The 16,848-nt window shown below is 43.9% G+C and overlaps 1 long non-coding RNA gene across 1 annotated transcript; it reads right to left on the bottom strand.

Moving 5' to 3' along the window:
• Nucleotides 1–1,422: 1,422 nt before the first annotated feature.
• Nucleotides 1,423–3,107, bottom strand: LOC118499883. The gene is made up of 3 exons (XR_004902427.1): nt 3,035–3,107; nt 1,529–1,604; nt 1,423–1,441 (listed from the first exon to the last, which is right to left on the bottom strand). It is a non-coding gene; the product is annotated as an uncharacterized LOC118499883 (long non-coding RNA).
• Between the last annotated feature and the right edge of the window lie 13,741 nt (nt 3,108–16,848).

Here is a 16,848-nt window from a genome sequence, read left to right as displayed (position 1 = left end):
GGGCCACCTGTCTGCAGCTCTGGACTCAGCCCTCAGAATCTTACCTGCTGAGCAGGGCCCTGGTCTTGGCAGGAACCTCAAGGTTTTAGAGCCTGGGCCAAAGCTGAGAGGCCTTCACTGAAGAATCAGTGAAGAGGGACACATGGCTGAGGCAAAGTGGCAGAATTGGGCCACAGGGACACAGGTTTCCATTTAACCCAGAAGCCTTGGGGGCCAACAAGGGAAGAACATGGAGGAGGTGGAGCAGGACGATGCAAAGTCTTTGTGCCTGCAGAGCCAGAAAATATTCACTGATAGCAGCATCAGTGATCTGCTGGGGACCTAGGTATTCCCAAAGTAGATGTCTTAGCCAGGACATGGACAAATACTGCTGTTAATGTGATTTGTAGCCTGTTTGTGTGTGTGTGTGTGTGTGTGTGTGTGTGTGTGTGTTTTCTTATATAGTCCTTGCTCTTGCTGGGTCTTCAGCTGGCCTCTTTCTGCTCCTACTTCACACCCAGATATGGGGACCCCCTCAGGAGATGCAGACTACCTGTGCCCTTATCTCTGGTGTTGGAATTAGGTGAGGCTGGTGTGAGCCTGTGGAACTGCAAGTGCTGGGACCAGGAGGGTAGGAGATGGGTGTTCATGGAATGGAAAGAGGAGGGCAGGCAGGGGAGTGTGAGAAGGGCAAGTTCCTGCATAACCACAAGGGGAGGGTCACATTGCTGGCTACATTTACCCAAGCCCAGGAAGAAAGCAGATGGTGCTGCCTATTAGAATACTGGAGAGTGTTTTAATGAAGGGATTTACAAAGTATGGACATAGGGAAACCATGAGAGAGTGTGATCTCACTGTCTTCCAAACTTCAGAGCTGTGACCCACCCTCATCCCCAGTTCAGAAAGGGTCAGGGGAGGGAGAGTTACTAAACCCAGAGACAACAGAGCTTTCTGACAGTGCTGGGACCTCTGTTCAGCTGTGGAAGATAAGCAGCTTGCTAGGTGCCTATTGAGAATAAAGAAGCAGGAATTTCCACCCTGTCCTCCCATGGGCCCTCACCTCTCATTTTCTCACCCAGGGCACAAGGGCCATCTTGATAGTCTGTGCTGGTCAGGGAGCAGGTGGAGAGTGGGTCTGTAGAGGGAAAATTACAGCTATGGGTGGAGGGCACTTTGTGGATCAAGTGGGAAACTTGGAGATTTGTTACCTCTGTGTCCTGGGCCTCTGGCCCCTACTGTGTCTGCTAACACTGAGTGGGAGGAACTAATGGGTCCAAGCCCTAATCCCCCTCTATTCTAGACACTAGGCCCTGGGAGACAGAGTTGGAACCTCCAGCCTTGTTACCCCCATGGACGACCCAGCATCCCCTACTTGGGAAGCCTAGAGTCAAGGAGGGATTTCCTCCTCAGTACCTCTTCTACCTTCATTTTCTTCTTCTTCTCATGCAAGAAAATGTAACATCTGGGCCAGGAAATAGGGTGGAAATTGGTCAGTTGAAGGGTAGGTCTGTTTTCTTTGGGGATGCTGGTGCTCGGAAAAGTCACTTACCCACCTCCAGCTATGACTGCTGGGGGCAGAATGATACTGAGGCTTGTGGCCCACAGGAAAGTCCACTGAATCCCATCTGGAATTCTGAAAAGAGGAGCAGGTATTTGTGGCGAAGTCAGGGCCATCTTTGCTCAGAGAGAAAGCCACACTCTTTCTTTCCTTGCTTTATTCATCTGCTCAGTCAACTGTTTGCAAACACTGAGCACCTACTGTGTGCCCAGCATATACTAAGATGAGTGGGACATGGCCCTTCCTCTCTAGGATGAAGACAAGCAAACAATTATGGTGTCATGTCCCAGGAAGGCAGGGTAGGACAAGGCACAGTAGGAGTGATCTTAAGGAGGGCTGATGAGCCAGCCTCAGGAGGCTGGAGCTGGTCAGGGAAGGCTTCTTAGAAAACAAGACTTCTGCCTGACTTTGAAAGACAAGTAGGAATTTAATTCAGATGGCCAAGGGACAAAACAATTTTCCAGGAAAAGGGCACAGGATATTCAAGGACGGAAGCATAAAGCCATCCTGTGTGGTTGGGAGAATAGAGGGTTGGGAGGTGAGCAGGGGTTGCTCACACAAGGCTTCCTGAGGAGGGTGGACTTTATCTACAGGGAGCTACTGAAAGTTATAAACAGGGAGTGTCATAGGCAGATTTTCTCCTTGAGAATAAGTTCTTTGATTGCTGAGTAAGATGTGACCAGGAAGGTGAGGGAAACCAAGTAGATGCTGTCATAATGCAGGTGAGGGATGAGGATGCCTGGAGAAGAATGATGGGTGTTAGAATGAAAATATGGCAACACATTCACGAATAATTTCATAAGACTTGCTGATTACATGTACTAAGTGAGGGGGAGGACAATATCTGGTTTAGGAGGTTGAGGCCTTGAGTGGGGCCATTTGCTAATCAGGGCCCTGAGGAAGGAGCAAATTTGGGGTGTGGAGATGGGTTTGGGCATGTCTCCAGGAATGCTGGCTCTGAGGACTTGAGGGAGATGGCCTGGAGGCAGGTGGCTGTGTGGTTCTGAAGCTGGAATGTGCAATTAAAAAATCTCAAGAGAGCTAGGCAAATACTATATGATCTCACCTAAGTGGAACCTAATGAACAAAACAAACAAATGAGCAAAATAGAACCATAGGTATGGAAACAAGGAACAGACTGACAGTGACCAGAAGGGGAGGAGGGAGAGGGGATAATGGGGGAAAAGGGTGGAAGAGTCTAGTTAAGGAACATGTATAAGGGACCCATGAACATGGACAATAGGGTGGGGATTGGCTATGAGAGTGGGGTGGGGGTGGAGAAGGGGAGACCAATGGGGGAAAAATTGGGACAACTGTAATAGAACAATAGGAATAAAAGAAGAAAAATGTCAGGAAGTGCTACTCTCGTCACTGACAATGGAGAGCAAAAAGAGCTCAGAGCTGAACAGAAGAGGAAGACAATCAGAAAGAGACAACAACAGACCTGAGGGTGGAATGGGGAGAGGCTGGAGGTCAGATGAGTTGCTGGCCACTAACCTGGGCAGAGAATGGGGCCTTTGCAGATCAGGAGGTGTCTTCTGCAGTCGACACAATTGATGACCTCCAGTTTTGAGTGTAGGTCTGTGAGAAGGGGTAGGCAGGTTCCTTAGAGAAAGCCATGTACCTCTCACCCGGAGCCCAGGCCTGGTTCCCAAAGATACCACAGGAGTTGTTGCAGGCTTCCCAGGAGGGTGAGAAGGTAGAGTGCGGTGCTTGGAAGGCAGACAAAGCCAGAGGGTGTGACCAGGAAATAAACCTGGGAGGTGGGCAGGAATTTCCAAGGGAGGGTATCAAGGGAGGGATGTGGGAGGGAGCTCCAAATGGACGCTGCTCTCTGCCTCAGGTCTTGAGGGAGGTGAATGGCTGAGTGTGAGCAGGGACAGCATCACCTCTCACCCTTTTCCTTCAGCTCCTCAAATATTGAGTTTAGCCACTCAGCAAACAGTGGCTTCTCGATGTGAATCTCTTCCAGAAGTGATGGTTTACCTGGGTGGGGCGGGAGAGAGAATGTGCTTTGATTACCTACATCTTATAGGTTAAGTCAATTATGTAGCTTTCTCAAGATTGGGAATTCAAACCAGGTTTTTTAAACATAAAGGCCATAGAACAGCACTCAGATACTGTGACTGCTCTACCCTTCAGAACACCTCCCCACCCCAGGCCAAGTGGATCTTCTGGAAAAGCCATGGAGGCCAGGCTTTGTCAACCTAAACCTGGGGGGCCTGAGGCACTCAGCTTCGTCACCAACTTGAAATTTCCTAATGACTTTATCTATGTGACCGAATAATTTGGCTTCTTCTTTCTCCAAATGGTCCTGATCTGAGAATGGGATATGAGAGGAAGGCAAGTGAGGAGAGTAATATCTCAGATCAGGTAAAAGGGCCGGCTTTGATTCTTGATCTCCAGGCTGCACCTCACCAAGGTACCAGGGTTCCAGGAAGACATGAGCCTCCAGAAATAGGGAGTGGAGGCCTTGGGAGAGCTCTTTGGGTGGCTCTGGGGTACCCCAAAGAATCTACAGGTCATAATCCATTAATGCGGGCAGTTCTGGCCAGCAGTGGAGGCCGTTTTTCCCACTGGCATCAGTGGCAGGCACGAGACAGACAAGCAGGTGAAGTAGCATCTTCTAGGGCTTTCCTTCTTATCACCCTGTGATATGTTCTTATCACCCTGCTTGGCAGTTCCTCATGAAACACTGGTGCCCTGCCTCCCAGGAAATCACACTCTCTTTGCAGAACAAAGGGTAAATTCCAAAGGGTAAGGTGAGGGCTAGCCATGACAAACACCCAGGCTTTGACATCAGACAGTACCCTTCTGTGAAGATGCTCATCTGGGAGGTTCTTATGATGATCAGAAAGGTGGCCATGCTGCTCTGTGGCTGCTGCTTAGTCTCCTGATGGCATTTATCATGGATGAAATAGTTCAGTTAGCTGAGATTTGAGAGGTCTAGAGACAGCAGCACAGAGAAAGGGTTAGGTGTATAAAGAACCTGAATCACTTTTCTACATTGGAGAGGTCAGCCATAGGAAAGTGTATGAGCAGGCACCTTTTTCATGATGTGTATAAACTGGCAGCTGTCTTGTGTTTGGCCAAGACAGAGAGGTTTAGACAGCTACTCCCACTACAGTGGAGACAGAGTACAGATAGTTTCAGCCAGTATATGGAAGCACAGAGTGGGAAGCCATCTTTGGGGCAGCAGTTCTTCTGTGCAACATGCATTCAAGAAAAACCAACTCCTTACTCTTCAGTGAGGAAAGGCCAATTGGACCCTTGTCACTCCCCAGCTAAGAAACTTTGCCCTTCCCTGCCATGCTTCCCAGTGTTTGAATAATTTGGGTTGGATTATGGACAGCTAAAAGGCATTTGAGGAATACTGCTAATGTGAACAAGAGACAAAAACCATTGCAAAAATTCAAAACCATACCCAACAAAAACCACAGGAAAAGTGAATGAGTCAAAGATACACAGTGAGAAGCAGAAGACTACTTAGAATGCAACTAGATAAACAATTAGATAAGCAAAGTATTGCTTTTCCCAGACAAGAAGAGGCTATTATATAAAAAGAAAAGCCACATTTAAAAATTTCATAGAAATACTGGAAAATAAAGTTTCAGAAATTTACCAGACATAAGTATAAAAATAAAACAACTCAGAGATGAGAAACTGGAATAAAAGATAAAATTAGATAATCGATCTATGCAGTCCAGTGCTGAACAAATAAAAGTTTCAGAAAGAACAGAGAAAATAGAGGGGAGGGAATCATTTATAATGACTTTGGGTAAGAAGGATGTATAGGGATAAATTCTATCATAAAGGGAGAGAGATGTGGAGGACAGGTTGCCAGAAAAAGATAGCAGTAGAGGCTAATTCATGGTGCACTAATCAGATGGTCTCTGTGTTGAGAGGATGATTTTGAGAACTGAAGAGCTGTTGCTTTCCCACTGGCTTTGGACAGTTTTGGGTTTAGGGAATTAGCCTGTTTTTTTTTTTCCCCTAGTCAGGCAGTGCTGGAAATGAAGGTTCCGATACCCTGAAACCAAGGCTGGGAAAGCAGGTGCTGCCTCCCATGCAAGCCTGCTGCTTACTATGTCTGCCATCACCTCCGAGGTGTCCTCACCTGCCTACATGTGAGGGAGGAGAAAACAGGGAACTAACAGAAAGGATATTAGAAAGATTTTAGAACTGAAAGACATGGATTTACAGATTGAAAGGGCCTATTGAGAAGACATCCAGTTCTAGAAATAAATACCACACTAAAACACAGGAAAAACAGACCATATACAATGGACCAGTAATCAGAATGTCTTTTTTTTTTCTGTGCTTAACAGATTTTTTAAAGTATATTTTATTGATTATGCTATTACAGTTATCCCGTTTCTTTCTCCCCTTTATTCCCTTCTACCCTGCACCCTCCTTCACCAGAATTCACCCCCTCCCTTAGTTCATGTCCATAGGTTGTACATATATGTTCTTCGGCTTCTCCATTTCCTATACCATTCTTAACCTCCCCCCATCTATTTTGTACTTATCATTTATGTTTCTTATTCCCTGTATGTTTACCCTGACTCTCCCTGCTCCCCCTCCCTACAGAGAACCCTGTACGTGATCTCCAGTTCTGTGATTCTGTTACTGTTCTAGTTGTTTGCTTTTGTTTTTGTTTTTAGGTTCAGTTGTTGATAGTTGTGAGTTTGTTGTCATTTTACTGTTCATGTTTTTGATCATTTTTTCTTGGATGAGTCCCTTTAACATTTCATATAATAAGGGCTGGGTAATGATGAACTCCTTTAACTTGACCTTATCTGGGAAGCACTTTATCTGTCCTTCCATTCTAAATGATAGCTTTGCAGGATAGACTAATCTGGGATGTAGGTCCTTACCTTTCATGACTTGGAATACTTCTTTCCAGCCCCTTCCTGTCTGCAAGGTTTCTTTGGAGAAATCAGCTGAAAATCTTATGGGAACTCCCAGGTAGGTAACTGTCTCTTTTTCTCTTGATGATTTTAAGGTTCTCTCCTTATCTTTAATCTTGGGTAATGTAATTATGACATGCCTTAGTGTGTGCTTCCTTGGGTCCAACTTGTTTGGGACTCTCTGAGCTTCCTGGACTTCCTGGGAGTCTATTTCCTTTTTTCAGATTGGGGAAGTTCTCCTTCATTATGTTGTCAAATAGGTGTTCAATGTCTTGCTCTTCCTCTTCTCCTTCTGGCACCCTTATAATTCAGATGTTGGAAGGTTTAAAATTGTCCTGGAGGTTCCTCAGCCTCTCCTCATTGTTTTTTGAATTATCGTTTCTTCATTCTGTTCCAGTTGAATGTTTATTTATTTCTTCTGCTCCAAATCATTGATTTGAGTTCTGGTTTCCTTCTCTTCATTGTTGGTTCTCTGTATATTTTTCTTTATTTCCCTTCTCATAGCTTTCATTTTTCCCTCGATTTTGCAACCATACTCAAACATTTCTGTGAGCAACCTGATTATCAGTGTTTTGAACTGTGTATTTGATAGGTTGTCTCTTTCTTTGTCACTTAGTTCTTTTTTTCTGGAGTTTTGATCTGTTCTTTCATTTGGTTCATATTTCTTTGTCTCAATGCACCTGTTACTTTGTAAGGAGTGGAGCTTCAGGTAGCCAGGGCATTGCAACCCATGTCGTTGCAATTCGTGTTGTGGTGCTATATGTGGGGGAGGGATCAGAGAGGGAACAATGCTGCTTGCTTGGCTATCAGAGCTTTTAGTCACTTCCCCTACTACCCACAAGCAAATTCAGCCCTTCTGGTGCTGATTTCAGGTGTGTGGGTTTGTGTATGTTCTAGGACCCTGTGGATCTCTTGAATAAACTCTCCTGTGAGGCTAGGAGTTTCTCCTGTCACTGCAAACCCCACAGAATTTTTTACAGTCAGCCATTTTGAGGTTTTATTTTCTGTGCTGGAACTCTGGGTTGCATTGTCTGTCTTGCTCCCCAATTTTTCCTCTCAGTTTATTGGCATGCAAATGTGGGGCCACCAGCCACTTCCTTGCCCAGCTGGTCTTCCAGCTGCCTTGCTGTGCATCCTTTCCATTCTGGCTGCCTGTCTCTGCCCCTCCCACCAGTCTTGGTGAATGTTTCTTCTCTAACTCTTTGGTTGTCAGACTTCCATACAGTTTGATTTTCTAGCAGTTCTGGTTGTTTTTTGTTTTCATATTTGTTGTTGTCCTTGTTTTGGTTGTGCGAGGAGGCAAAGTGTATCTATCTACATATCCATCTTGGCCAGAAGTCCTAGAATGTCTTCAGCCTTCTCAAAAACAATATAGGAAAGTATTAGATAATGCAGCAATTCTTTTGCATTCTGAGAAAGATGTTTCCATCATAGAATTCTCTACTCAAAGCACCAGTCAAAGAAGAAGAAGAACTAGTTATATTTCAGCCAGGCAAGCTTTAAAATGTACCTCTGTTGCCTTTTCTCAGAAAGCTATTAAATGATGTGCTTTAAGTAAAGTAGCAAATCAAGCCAGAGAGATGATGATGTGAAAGCCAGGAAAGGAGAATCTAATTCTGCAGAGTGATGAAGAGAACTTCTATGGTGACACCCAAGAGACACCCCAGGAGGTCAAACAGCCCAAACTGTTTCGTTCTCATTGGGCAAAGAAAGGTCTGGAGTGGGCGTCCTTGGGTAGGCTGTCTCAGGGCATTGGGTTCCTCACTTGGTCTTTTGTTTTGGGATGAAACAATCAGGCCTTTAGAGTTCTTTGGCATGAATGAGGTCATCAGGAAACCCCTGCTTCAGTAAAGAGAGTATTCTACAAACTGAAGTCATACTTGGTAGAATTCTATCCTGAGATTTGGGGTAAAGCCCTAGAGCATGCTAGAGTCCTCCTTCTCCTCAGTTTATTGTTTTCCTTTTAGAACTTTGAGAAAAGGGCAGGATTCAGGTGTCACTTTGTTACCTAATCCTATTTCAATTCATCTCCACATCCTTAGCATTAATTGGTTAACATGGTACCCACTCTTTGAAGTGACATTTAAATGTATAGAATTACAGTGACTATGGGCTGGGAGAGATTTTAATCTAACCTAGGGCCAGTGGTTGGTAGCTTTTCACCTATTCACTTTCTAGCCTCCAGTTTTTGTCCTTATTTCTTCTCTTGTTTCTAATTTAATTCATTTGTATATTGTATACTTGAATTAATGAGGAATTTGGAATAAAATAGGAGTCCCCATACCAAAGGCAGCCTTTTCCTTTTTCCTAGGCATTTTGTGGTGCTAGGACTATCATCCTTATATTGAGATCATATCTACCTTCTGTGCTTCCAGTCATTTGAGCATGTTCAATACTTCTGACAAAAGACAGCTCACTCACTGCTTAAAGACAGAAATTAATCTTTTTCTTTTGAGGCCAAACATCTTCTGTCCAATTGAAGAATCCTTTAGATTCCCATCTTAGAATCTGGTTTCATGTCATGAAAAATTCTAATTGCCCTTCTCTCAAACCACCCCTGTCTGCCTTTGGCGGGATGGGAATGGCAACTGGATTGCCTTTGGCATTGGCACGGTTGGTGTTTGTGTCCTCCTACTTCTTCCACCAGTAATATCTCCTTTCATATTAGTTTTCTGTTGCTGAAAAACTAATTATCACAAACTTAGTGACCTGAAGCAATACCATCTATCAACTCATGGTGTCTACACATTAGAAGTATGGGCTTGGCTTAGCTGAGTTCTCTACTCAGGGCCACAAAAGGTTGAAATTGTGATGTCATATATCATAACATGATCACAGGAGGAAAATTCCTCATATCCCCACAGTGTGGCCTTATGCTCAAGGGAGAGAGGACTCTACTGAGTGTAGACACCGGAGGAAAGGAATATTAGAAACTATCTCAGAATTCCATCGGCCACATCCCCAAAACCCAAATATTTACATTTTGGATTTTTAATTGTGTAAACAGCTCCCCTCCCTTCATAACTAGTCACCAGTTTGGGTTATAAAACTGCCTTCCCATAGCCCCTTACTTTGAAAATGGGTTAGTTAAAGGCACATCTGCAATATTATGCTGACACTAACTATCAGGGATTAGTGCATATGCTGTGGGCTAAGGACAAGTCCTTTACAAGACTAGTCTCACTTCAAACACCAGCTACAAGCTCTGGGATCCCAGGCCACCTTCACTTCTGACCCAGTGGCTACAAATATGTGGGTTCTTATCATCCTCTCAGCTTTAGTGATTCAGTAGAAAGACTCACAAATCTCAGAAAAGTATGATACTTATGATTACAGTTTTACTATAAAGGATACAAATCACAAGCAGCCAAATGAAGAGACATGTAAGAAAAAGTCTGGGAGGGTCCCATACAGGAAGCATCTGTGCCTGCAGCATGCATTATCTTCTTGGTACATTGATGTGAATCACCTGCGAGGAAACTTACTCAAACCTCAGTGTCAAGAATTTTTATTGGGTTTCATTATGTAGGCGTGATTGTTTGAATCATTGACTATGTGAATGAACTTAGTCCCCATCTCCTCCCTCCCCCTTCCCTGTAGATTGGGCTGATATCACTTGGCTCAAAATCACAACCCCCTAATCACCTGGTTGGTCTTTCTAGCCTGGCCAGCACCCATTCTGAGACATCTCCTTAGAATAAAGGCAGCAATAAGTCCACCAAAAGTATCAAAGACACTTCTATCACTTAGAAATTCCAAGGATTTAGAAATTAAGACTGGAACTGAAGGTGAAGGCTGGTCAGATTTTTTTCTTATAAAATAACAACATATAAAGTAATTATCACTCTTTAACATTTTGGCTTGAATTCACAAGAATCCAGACTCTGTACTGCTTCTAGGGTCTCTTGGAATCTCCCAAGAGATTTTCAAGTTGCAGGCACAAGCTTTTCAGTCACAGATACTGAGTGGTGGAGGTACTAGAGTAGCAACAATGGGAGAATAGGGACAAGTAAAACATTCCAGGGGTGTCTAACTGTGTAAAGTGCCAGAACAAATTAGCTCACTTGATTAGCAAAACTTTCTTAGAGATTATTGACCTGTTGATTATTGACCTATTGACATATTGATCTTGTTGTTACAAGGAACCTTGGTATAAAGAGTGTTTGATAAATCCAAGAGACTGGTATCTGTTAGTCAATGTCTTTACAAGAGGTTAGATTTAGTCGTTTGGTTTTTTAATAAAAATTTAGAAAAAAATTGTCATCAGATGACTCATAATAAATGAAATATTCATTTCATTTTCCTTTTGGTTAAAATTCATGTTTTGAAATGATTTGTTGTATCTACTTAGAATGACCAATGGAGGTGCCTGGGGGGATTTCTTTTGCAGAATTTGTTAGTAGAGAACATTAAAATTGCATAAAGTCATTGATGTAGTTTTAATAACATTCAAAAGAATTTTAACTGGAATTAGAAGGAATTTAAAGTGAGGTGCTTCTTCTGGGAAAGGCTGAAGCAATTATCCTTTTGTGTTCAAGGAGGTAAGATAAAGCATCTGTAAGACACTCTCCCATTTGCCCCTGTTGTTACACAGTCATTCTCCCCACAATCAGGGGCCACACACAGAGTCTGCAAGCAGGGAGCTCCTGGCCATTTCCTTGGTGCTCCTAGAGACTTGTGTAGGTCTACAGATGAGCACGGCCTTAGTAGGACTTAGTGCATCCCATGCATTCCTCCAAGGAGGAGCGGGACTCTACCAGGGTTCAAGTTCAGACCTGTGTCTTCCAGACCAGTGCTCACCCGCTCCACTTCTCACAGTTCCTATATACTCAAATTCCCCCCTATTTTATGGTCACTGAGCTCAGCTTCTGCATCTATAAAGCCTACACAGCTTTTTCCAAACCACAGCAATTTCCACATCTTCTGATTTCTGTGATGGCCATGTTTGTTTTTCATTAAATAATTAGTTGCATGCTAACTTAGGACACATTTTCTGTTGTTGATTTAAAATATTAAAATTCAGCGTAGGCTGTGTTTCCCTCAGACTTACCAGCCTGTTTTTAAATACAGGGTCACAATCACAATAACATTTCTTTTTCTTTTTTAAATATATTTTATTGATTATGCTATTACAGTTGTCCCAATTTTTGCCCCTTTGCCCCATTCTACCTGGTACCCCATTTCCCCCTTAGTTCAAGTCCATGGGTCATGCATATAGGTTCTTTGGCTTCACATTTCCTATACTATTCTTAACATCTTATGGCTATTTTATACCTACTAATTATGCTTCTTAATCCCTTCACCTTCCCATTTTCCACCTTTTGCCTTCCAGCTGATAACCCTCCAAATGATCCCCATATCTATGAGTCTATTCCTGTTTTGATCATTTGCTTGGTTTGTTTTTTAGATTCAGTTGTTGATAGTTGTGAATTTGTTGCTGACTTCTCAAAAGAAACTTTGCAGGCTAGAAGGGACTGGCAATAAGTATTAAAAGTGCTAGAAAGCAAGGACCTGCAACCTAGATTACTCTACCCAGTAAAGCTGTCATTTAGAATTGAAGGGCAGATAAGGTGTTCCTAGACAAGGTAAAGTTAAAGCAGTTCATCATCAGCAAGCCCTTATTATATGAAATGTTAAAGTGATTAGTTTAAGAAAAAGAAGATCAGGCCTGGCTGGTGTGGCTCGGTGGATTGAGAGCTGGCCCAAGAACCAAAAGGCTGTGGGTACAATTTCCAATCATGGCATATGCCTGGGTTGCAGACCAGGTCCCTATTAGGGGGTGCGTGAGAGGCAACCACATATTGATGTTTCTCTAACTCTCTTTCTCCCTCCCTTCCCCTCTGTCTAAAAATAAAATAAATAAAATCTTTTTAAAAAAGAAGATCAAAACTATGAACACAGTAACATTTCTTCAGATCATCTTTTCACAGGGTCTCAGTTCTTTTTTCTCTCCTGCCATCAGTCATTTGGGCCATCCTCAGGGCATATCTCCTTTCTGAGCACAGCTTATGCAGCTGACTTGGGATATGTGCTCCTCTTTGTGAAGTAAGCTCTGTGTCACCATTCTCCACATACCACATTTTCACCTTCCTTTTGCCTGTTTTCAATGCAGGGGGATCTGGCTGCTGGTTGAGAGAGAACTCTCCTGATTGCCCTTATGAGACCTGGATACCAATCATTGACCTGAGAAGAAGGGAAAATGGCTCTTCTCATTCAGCCACAACTCCAAAGTCGGATGTCTGTGTTCTAAGGCTCTGGGTGACTCTGATGTCACTTGCTCTCTTCTGATGGAGATGTGCAGTGGCCCTTGCAGCAAGCTTTCTTATCTCCTCTCTTTCTTCTTTATAGGAAGTATTTTCTCCTGAAGGTTTGAACTTTTAAGATAAATATGACAGGTAGAGACAATGGCTACATACTGGTCAGAGGTGGTTTTGAGACATGCAAAAGTTCTCAAATGGGTATTTGTTTTCCCAGGAGAAGCAGAAGAAAAGATGAAGGACCACTAGTCTTGGGATACTTCTACCCTTCCATGAGATAGCTTTGATTTTTGGTGTTTGCTTGGGGCAAATGGTTTCTGGAAGGCCATGATTGTGCTAAGAACTAGAGTACCTTTCCTCTGACCAACTGGCCATTGAAGCTGCCAGAGTGTGCACCTGAAGTCAGGAGCATGTGCCATTGCCAGGACAGCAGGAGCTCTCTGCCCAGGCTTGCTGACATCTTTCTTTGCCAGAATGCATTTCCCTTGTCTGTGAAGAATGAGACTCCAACCTTCTAACACATACTTCAGATGACACTGTAGAAAGTCTGGAGCCTACTGGGCCAGCTTATAGCTGCCCCTCTGTCTGAGGGAGTGGGGGTAATGCCGCCATTATAAACAGTGTCTTAGAAATGACAATGGCTTCTGTCCCTACATCTCATTAGTCATATGTCTTGAGTTACAAGGAAATTTTCCAAAGAAGGTAGGGCTTTATCTCCCACCCACATATTCTTAGACAATGAGAACTGGCCACTCCTCCATGAGAGGTGAGCTTAATTCTCCTCTCTTTAACCTGGGCTGGCCTTAATGATTTGCTGTTTATGATTGCTGACTCTTTGTGACTTCCAGGGCTAGTTTCAGAAATGGTCATGCAGCTTTCCCAGTTTTGTTGGGAAGCCTAGTCTCTCTCTTGAAGCACTTTTTGGAATGCAACCTCTATAATGGGAGATACTACACTGTGTGAAGAGGTCACTCGTGGGCATTCCAGGAGAAAGTCCCAACTGAGTTCACACTGAGTTGTCTCAGCCCAGACACCAACATTTGAGTGAAAAAAAAATCTCCAGATGATTGACTCTGGCCACTTGAGTATTTCCAGTTAAGGCTCATGGAGCAGAGAAAAACTGTTCCCTGGTCTATACTCATTATGCAACATGAGATAGTAGGAGCACAGGTCTATGTTTTGGTTACAACACACAAACTTGTTCATGAAGAGGGGAAGGGCTCAGCCCTGTGTCCCAATGGTATATATAATTGAGGGCTTTGCAAAGTGGAATCAGAGGGCCCAGTCAGGGCAGGAAACAAAAATGGTGGCAGCCTCCTCCTCCTGGTGAGTCACCACTCCTGAGAACTTGAGTGTAGAGAAATTTTGGATCTCTGAGTGGACTCTGATTACTCAAACCCTATCAACAATACAGTGGGTCATTGTCCTAGGTTTCTATGTGAATGTTTGCTGTGGTCACTGCCATCCAACCCCCTACTCTCCCCTTCCCCCATCCAAGAAACAATGGACACAAGGCAAATAGGCAGACTGGATTCACTTGTACACCTTGTCCTTGTGGAATTGAGGAGATAGGAGAATAGGTGCATGCAGTCTTTGCTGAGCAGGATCTGGGTTTGAAATCTTGCTCTGACATTTCTTTCCTGTGCAACCTCAGAACAGTTTCTTCATGTGTCTGAGTTTCAGGGTCCTCATCCTTAAAATAGGAATAATTAGAGTGGCATCTTTTGGGGGTTTTGTGAAAATGTGTGTCAAATTCTTAACATAGTACAGACACTAAATTCTTAATACCTTTCCCTTCTGCCTGGAAGGAACTGGTTGCACTGAACCAGTTACTATATCATGTTCACTAAAAGTTGTGAAGTACATACAGAGTAGCAGGCATGGTGCTTAAGTCCCAGGTACCTTCAGACAGGCATAATTAATGAGAATCATCCTGCTAGACACCTGTGTGCCAGGGGACCAAGCTATGTCTCCTTAAAGGAACCTCTTTGTAACATTACAAAATATGAAGTGTCCGACATAGTGCTTTTGGTTTTCCTCCTGTTGAGAGCTGCACAGCCATGTGCTTGCACCTCAGGAACACACACATACACACATGTGTGTGTACACACTAGGGGCTAGGGTGTGCTTCTTCACTAACAGCTAGCCAGCACAAATCAATAGCTGATTGTTATTGACATTTGCATCTGAAAAACAGTCAGTTAAGCACATGTGTCAGCAGGACACTGGAAATTGATCCCTCTGGGGATAGAGCCAACGATTATCTATGTAGCACTGCAGGCTGTGACTAGTGGGGTTGCACTGGGTGGGGTTCTGGCAGAGGCTTCTCTAGTGACTAAGGTGAAGTCTCACAACAGAGGAGAAGCCCAAGCTCATGTTTGCTGGGTGAGCTTTCCCAGCCTCCTCCTGTGTCACATGCAGAGTGAGGCCTTTACCAGGCCTTTCTGTCTGTGAAACATCATTCATTACCTGCCTGCACTTGTCAAGGGCTACGCTGGAAACCCTACAGAGATGATAGGTTGAAGAGGCTTCTACCAGGCCTGGGAGGAGATGGGTGATCATTCCCTCAGGGCTTCTTACTTTGCTGGAAGGGTTAGGAGTGGACAGTAGTGAATATGGACCTTGGAGCCGAGGCTCTCCTATCCAGTATCTGCTCAGTAGGGCTGGCTGTTGTGGTTAGGTGTGTATCATTGGTACAAGCCAGTGGAAGGGCCATCAAGGGGCTAGCTGAGGGTTTGCTTCCTTTGCCCAGTGCTAAGCTGTGCTGCCAGACACCCGCTTCTTGCTCCCATGCTTCTTTACTAACTTCTCCCTCCCATTTCTCATCCTCCCCACCCATAGCCACAGCCAGGGATTCCATAGCTTTGGAGTTTGTTTTCTGGTGTGAAGTCTCCACAAACCCTGGGTGTCTCCATGGAGGAGCCAGTGACAAAAATCTTCTCTCTTCACTTAACATCTCATATGCACCAGTGTGTGTCCTTTCTTCTCAGGGTAGTTGATGTCCTTGCTGTGGATGGAGGGGACTTATGCTCTGAATTTTAAGCTTCAGGAGGACACAACTATCATTTCAGAATCTGCTATGAGCCAGGTGATTTATGCACACAATCACATTTTATCTTTATAGTAATATCAGCCCAGGTAGGGAAATTTGGGCCCTGGCCACATGCCCCCTACCCCCATTTCAAGTGACCTAAGAAAACAAAGAGTTTTTGTCCTTTGTGTTACTTATCCATATGGGTTGACTGGGAGTTTATTGAACAGAGCGACTTGGACATCTAGGCAGAGAGAGAAGTCCTTGTCTTGAAACCTGTGGGCCACCAGGTCAAAAGGAGGAGAGAGCTTGGAAGGCTGTTATGTGGTCACTTGCAAGGTCTCATCAGCAGACAGCAGACAACACTTCTACTGATAACTCATGGGAAGATCTACTCATATATCCTTTCTCATTAATGATGTGGTCACATTACAAGGATGTGGACACCTTAAACATATGTTGTTACCTTACAAAGATGTGGTCATTTCACAAAGATGTTACCTTGCAAAGAGGTGGTCACTTTAAAAAGATGTCACCTTACAAAGGGTTTGGAAAGAGCACTTCTTCTAAGGACCCCACCCCCTAGAGGAGAGGTGGCAATGCTTGCTGAGCAACTAAGATGAATCAAGTAGGAGCACCCCATGTGATGGCACTGAGTGGCTATGAGTCATTCCTGCCACAAAGTGATGAAGCTCTAAGATTTATGATTTGAGTGAATAGTTTTATCTTTCCAGGTTGTTAATCTTTATTATCAAAAGTCATTTATAGAATTTTAAAAGGGGGTTTTTAACTTGTACAAAGCTCCAGCCTAGAAAATTGTCACATCTTCAGGAAATCCAAAGAGGCAATCAATGTTTAGGAGCAGTCAATGACATTGGTCACTGTCCTATCCTTGTGTCCTTCCAACATAGTTTTGTTGCCTAGATGGAGGGCTGCTGAGGCAGGAAAAGGAAGGGGTCTGGGTGCATACTCTGTAAATGGAGCTCATTACATTTACATGTGAGGAGACATTGCTATTTTGATTTGTACATGCAGAGAGCAGGGCTCAGAGAGGGTTAGGGACCTGCAAGGCCCAAAAAGTGAGGAACTTTGAGATGAGGCCATCTGAGTCCC

Source organism: Phyllostomus discolor, chromosome 4 (genome assembly GCF_004126475.2).
Source record: "Phyllostomus discolor isolate MPI-MPIP mPhyDis1 chromosome 4, mPhyDis1.pri.v3, whole genome shotgun sequence".
Taxonomy (NCBI): domain Eukaryota; kingdom Metazoa; phylum Chordata; class Mammalia; order Chiroptera; family Phyllostomidae; genus Phyllostomus; species Phyllostomus discolor.
Note: the sequence above shows the minus strand (reverse complement) of the source record. Positions and strands in the feature narration are given on the sequence as shown.